Raw genomic sequence first — 6,517 nt, forward strand, 5'->3', positions numbered from 1 at the left:
TGATTAAAGCGGGTGATTGTTAACCTCCCACTGCTATACTGCTATCAATGAGTGTTCATCTTATTTTGGATGCCAAAAGAAAGGGAGCTGCTGATGCCTCTCAAAATCTGCAGAAAATGGCACCTTTTTAAAAATACAATTAGATAGGGAAGAAAAAGAATAAGAGACTGGAGGTACATTTATAAGTGACAAGAGAAATAAAATAAAAAAGTAATTTTATATTAGAAACAGTAAGGACGAAGTCATAGGCTTTCTTTGAGGTTAACTCCCTCAAGTCTCATCAAACACAGGCTTAACATATTGCCTGGGTTACACAGAACCCACGCCCAAACCAAGCCCAGCTCAAGGGCAGAGCCAAGACCACTTTTACATCGTCAGCACAAAAACCTTATTCTTGGCAACTATTTTCTGCAGGAATGCTACAGGCTAAAAGCAAGAGGCAAATTACAGGCATGTATTGCTTCAGCTTCCCCCTCCACCCGCGCACCTGCGATCACTAACAAGGCTAACGCTGCTCACATGCTGCAGAAACCACGAGTTCTGTTTGCACAAGCCCTCCCAGCTGGGGAGCGGCTCCTCAGCCTCCTCACTGGTCAGGGACCGTGTTTGTCACCTTTCACCCTCACGCTGTTGGACACTCTGCGTTTGTTGTTCACTGTGCAAAGCCACGGTGCAGCTGAAGAACACCACACATTAAATTCACAGGGATTAAACAATGGGTGCATCCCACAACACTGCTTCTTAGGGAGCTACAAGGAGCGTTCTCTAAACTAACAGATACACAGTTGAGAGTTCATGAAACGTTTTTCTACACAGAGTGTAACAGAAGCATGGAGTGAACAACCACAGACATCTGAATCAGACATCAAACTCCTTCCCACCAGAACTGACACTTAGCTATACTGCTGATTAAAAGCTAGAGAAAATAGAGTTAAAACAGCTCTCTGTCTCCTAGAAAGCAAACAGCCTTCAGCTGGCTCACTGTTTTGTTGGTTTTTTTTAAACAGCTAATTCCCAGAGACTTCATAGTTACAGATCACTTACATAATTGAGTTCAAAATATCTATTTCCAAGCATATATATAAATAATAAAGCACTTCTTGGAAAGAGGAGGTCTTTGCAAAGAGGAGTTAGCAGAGTACAATGGTTGACAGGAGCCAGCAGTTTGTCCCCGAAAGAGAGGAGATTCAAGGCTCCCGTACTTTAAAGCAATGATATTCAGTTGTACTTTAGGATAAACAGAGATATAAAAGTTGCTTATTCATACTAGGAAGCCAAATCACAGAAGATTAAGGTAATTGGTTACCCCTGATAAATTATGTAGTCCAGAACACTTCAGATTTGCTGGCTTGATGCCAGATAGTATTTATTTGTGTGAGGTTTTGAGACACAGGAATTTTGGTGGATATAATAGACTCTCATGCTTTGCCCTGTTTATCTGGTTGAATTTAATTAATTAGGCTTGCATATCAGTGATATGCTCTGTATTTATTCCCCTTGCAAATGTAACTCACTTATATACAGACAATGTAAAATCTGCAGAGCTCAACAACTTGGCTTATTCTTTATCTTTTGGCATTAATATCTTTTGGCTATTGCTCTTTTCCAGACAAGATTGCCCTGCAATGTATTTATTTAGGAACTAAGTGGCATGAAATTGGGTCATAAGGGTAATAAAATTGCCTTCAATTTGGTCTATGTGTATTCTCCTTCACCCAGGAAATTCTCTCTGCAAATACTTCTATATGGAGCTATGCCCTTATTTCAATTCTGCTCTCCTCTCAGATGGGGATGGTTCCTGTATGAGAGGCACACCTGGCTGGGGAGGCAGCAGAGCTCTTCCTAGAATCATCTCCTCCCGACAAAGGCCCACTGATAACACTAAGCCACTGTTAACCATAAAACCAGCTGGGCCTTCAGCCTTTCGGGCCCTTCACTGATTAAACATAGCCATAATTTTTTTGGTCCCATCTGCATCATGACTTGTTCAGATCATCCAGTATCTTCAAGATGCTAAAGCAACACAGGCACATACATTCATATAGTAAATTAAGTAGCTGGTGAAAAGTTGAGAACAGTGTGAAAAATGGTGAAATCTGATGCTGTGATTTAGCCCCAGCCAGCAGCCAAGCCCCATGTAGCTGCTCCCTTACTCCATCACCAGTGGGATCAGGGAGAGAATCAGGAGCATAAAAGCCAGAAAACTCAGGGGCTGAGATAAGGACAGTTTAATAGGGAAAGCAAAAGATGAGCAGACAAGCAAAGCAAAATAAGGAATTCATTCACCACTTTCCATGAGCAGGCAGGTGTTCAGCCATCTCCAGGGAAGCTGGGTTTCACCACACTTAATGGTGACTTGGGAAGACAAACAGCATCACTCTCAATATCCCCCTTCCTCTTTCTTCCCCCTCCTTTATGTATTGATCACGATGTCACATGGTGTGGAAGATCCCTTTGGTCAGTTGGGGTCAGCTGTCCCTGCTGTGTCTCCTCCCAGCGTCCCAAGCACTCCCAGTCTCCTCACCACCATGGTCATATGAACAGCAGAAAAGGCCTTGGCTCTGTGTAAGCCCTACTCAGCAATAACCAAAACATCTCTTTACTAAAACCTGGTGTTCAGCACAAATCCAAAACACAGCCCCATACCAGCCACCACAAAGAAAATCAACTCTACCCCAGTCAAATCCAGCACACTTGAATACACACCCACAGTTATTTCAAACAAGCATTTAAAGATAGTCATGTGAAAAAGTAATCATTAAGGACTAAATAGATAAATACCATTATTCAAAGCAGATTAATTAATGTGAAGTAATTTTGGCCACCCAGTGGTTATTTCCTACTTTACCATTCACATTCTGAAAATATCAGGTACACAGCTGCTGTTTGGGTGGTCAGATATTTGTACCTTACTTCACGGCAAATCTTAGTGTCCATAATTTTCATTTGCTACACTACATTGCTATAAGAAACCCTGCCCTTTGCACTAGGGCCTATTTGTTTTCCTGATATTTCAACATCCCTTGACTCTATCATGTGGTCATGTGGTATTTCACAAGGAACTGCATTAGGCCAGCATTCTTTAGCTCAAATAATTTCATGCTATGCTGCCATATTTCTGGTTGAAATTGTTAGATATCTATTTAATAAATATTTTGGGAACACAGGAAGTTTACTGCTGCTGTTTAATAGTCTAATACTTTCCTTTCTTAACACAGTTTGGAAACCATAAATTCATTCCTTTCAGTCACTCTTCTCCAGGCATTCTCCAGTGGCACTGAGTTTCAATTTCATCAGAGATGGAAGTGTACCTCAGAGACTAAAAAGTGCTGAGGTTAGCACAGCAAATTTATCATGAAAAGCACTTTTACCATGTGATGCCAGGCAAACTTTGTGTTAGCCACATGGCTGCTGGAGCAATGCAGCTGGCTTTATTAACAGCAAGCATTCAAAAATCAGCATGTCAGCACTCTTCTTTCTTTCCAGCTCCCCATCCTTCAGGGGAGCCTTTACATCAGTCTGAAAAGTAGGGTTTTCTCAGTGATGAAACTCTAGCAGTACATTGTATCAATTTGCAGTAGTACAGTAGATCTGGAGCAAAGCTATCGACTCTGACTTAGAACCACAGGATGCCATGTTAGTCAAAAATACCACACAGATACTGCACAATAGAGAAGCACTACAGAAGTGACAGAAGCAGATGAACATAAATCCCTCAAGCAACATCTATATCCCAAGCCTGCTCATTCACAGACCACAGCAGAAAATGTGGTAGTAGTCCCTGAACACATTATTCACCAAGCTGAGTTTGCCCTGCTCATTGGCAGTGATTTCTGCTACAAATTGCTTGTCATGGTCTCTAAATGGTGTTGCTGTCATAGTGGCGAGATATTGTGAACCTTATCATCAAGTCCAGTTACACACCAGAACTATGCTTGCATATAGTTGGCCTTTTGTCCTTTGTGTTTGAAAAGTGTTTGCTGACCTTAATCTGTTGCATATGGTTCAGCAAAACAAGCTTAATATATCAGCCCAGTGAAAACTACCAGTGTTTATATTAGGATTGGCTGCTTACAGAAACTACTGATTTTCCTCTCTAAAACCAGTACCAGCCTCTAGAAGAAGTACTCTTGCTACAGCTGAACACATTCCTGAACATACAAAGCCTCCCAAACATGACTATTTCTTTAGCATAAAGCAGAGACCCCTCATGCCCTGCACAGCTGCTTCTGAGCAGTTCATGATCTGTGACCCTGCAGCTGCCCCAAAGTTCTACATAATTTTCCATACAACAGGTAACAAAAAATTTTCTTTCAAAAACCACTACTCAACACACAGGTGAAATAACTCATTCTGTGTGCCAGTTTTCTCCAAAAGGAAATGTATAAACTGAAATTCTCTCCATAGTCACCTATTTTGGCCAGAAACCTAATGGTTAAGCTCAGTCCATATACTGTCCGGCTGATCACTGTAGCAAACAACGTATGGAGGTGGATGCACTTCATCAAGCCACCCAGCAATTTGACAAGGCCATAAGGAAATACTTGGAAAGATGGAAGAGTGTGAAAATACAATATGTTGGCATTATTGAACTCATACCCACACAAATACAGTGTGTCTGTAAATTTTGGCAATCCTAGAATTTTGCTGGATTATGGCTGCTTTTATCCTAGAGAAAAAAAGTCAACGTTGAAGATGAGGCCCTAAAAAACATGAGTTCAAAGTATCTCAAATTTTAAAAAGCAACTTCTGATTGTGGAAAATTAGAAGCAGAACTATATTACATCTGAAGAAAGTACCTTTGTATTTAGGCTGAGGGCCATCATTCATGTGTATGGATTTTAACTGTCTTTTTTGCTTCATCAATATGTTTAAAAAGGCAGGATTTTCCATTGAGATCCTTTGTAGATAACACATTGTTCTTCTCCCACTCAAAAACATTTTTTCCTCTATTTTGGTTTTTAATGCTTTTTCCCTTTGAACCACCAATGAATCAGAAATCTGGCCTCCTCCATTACCACATACAACTGACTCCACATTACTCTACCTGAAACTGGCAAGTCTTTCATTCAAGCAAATAACTCCCCAAGGAAGAACTTTGACTCCAGGCAATAATGGTGGCACATAAGTTCAAAAATCTTGTATGATTTTGGAAGTTCTGCTTCGTGTTTCGACTGTCTCAAAGAAGCAATAAGCAAACACCAATCATTTACCTACATAGCATTCTTTTTCACTGTTTCTCTACATAAACTGGGTTTATACCCAAGCAGTTGTAACAGGTGCAAGAGACTTTCTGCCATGTTTGTGCACAAAGAAGTCAGATTACTCCTGTGCTGAACCAGTTTCTGTAGCAAAACAGGTCTGTGTGAACAAAATGCATGCATTTATTAGTGACTGTACATTAAACAGATTTTCGTCTGCCTTAGGTACAATCTATGTTTTTAAAAACTCCCTCATCACAGATCTCAACAGACCTCAGGGTCTACTAAGTGCCTAGATTACAAAAACAAAAAGAAAGAAAAAAATAATCAGGGGCTTTTGTCCCAGATTTAGTTCCTGGCTTTCAATGTCTTTGTTGCAGTTTCAGACATGCTAGGCTCTTCAAATTGCTACTAGCATTATGGCTGTAGTTAGAAATGTCCACAGCTCTATAATCTCATTACCTGGCTAACTTCATGGAGCTAAGATGCAGGTTTAGCCACTACCTCATCTGTCTTCGACCTGAGGAACTTCTATAAGCACAATTAAGAAAATGGGAGTCCCAAAATATCATGAGACTCTCACCCATGAGGATATTAAACCCATGCAAATAACTTTCTATTCCAAATACATACTGAATATATACTTTATTTCAGAAGAACATCACATTGCCATTGGCTAGTTTTAATTTCTGGTTTATCTTTCAGAATAATTCACTGTGCAAAAAAATGGCATGAAAAAAGGTCCATTGCCTCAGAGGTTTTACCAGTCTGGAAAAAGCCATTGCAATGTAAAACATTAATTACAAAACAGATTAGGAACTGCTGTTTCCTTAGGAACATGCAAATAGAAACCTCAGTTGCTTTTACAGTGCCACAGCACCAGGTAAGCAGGTTCTTAGGGAGCTGCACTACCCTCTTTGGCAACCATGGACCATATTCACACAAAACCAATCCAGAGTGCAAATGTCCTCATCCTACAGAACACTCAAACATCCTCCTTCCCCCAAACCATGCAAAGGCATCAAAAAGTAAAGATTTTAAATAAAACTTATTTTGCCAGTAAAATTTAGAAGCTAATCACAGAAACTACTAAAAAGCAGCAAAGAATCATAGCTGCTGCATATGGTGGGAAGCCTCTTCTGTTTTGATAAATCTGTCTTCCATTGGAACAAGGCTGCAACCCTGGCTGCTAAAACACTTGAGCAAAATGACACTGCTGTTTTCTGTACATTCCACAGGAGCAAACATGAATCTAACTCACAGCATGTCCTACTGTGATCATGTCCATGGCATCTGTAAGCCACACAAATCTCTGG

The sequence above is a fragment of the Aphelocoma coerulescens genome, chromosome 6 (assembly GCF_041296385.1).
Source record: "Aphelocoma coerulescens isolate FSJ_1873_10779 chromosome 6, UR_Acoe_1.0, whole genome shotgun sequence".
Classification (NCBI taxonomy): Eukaryota; Metazoa; Chordata; class Aves; order Passeriformes; family Corvidae; genus Aphelocoma; species Aphelocoma coerulescens.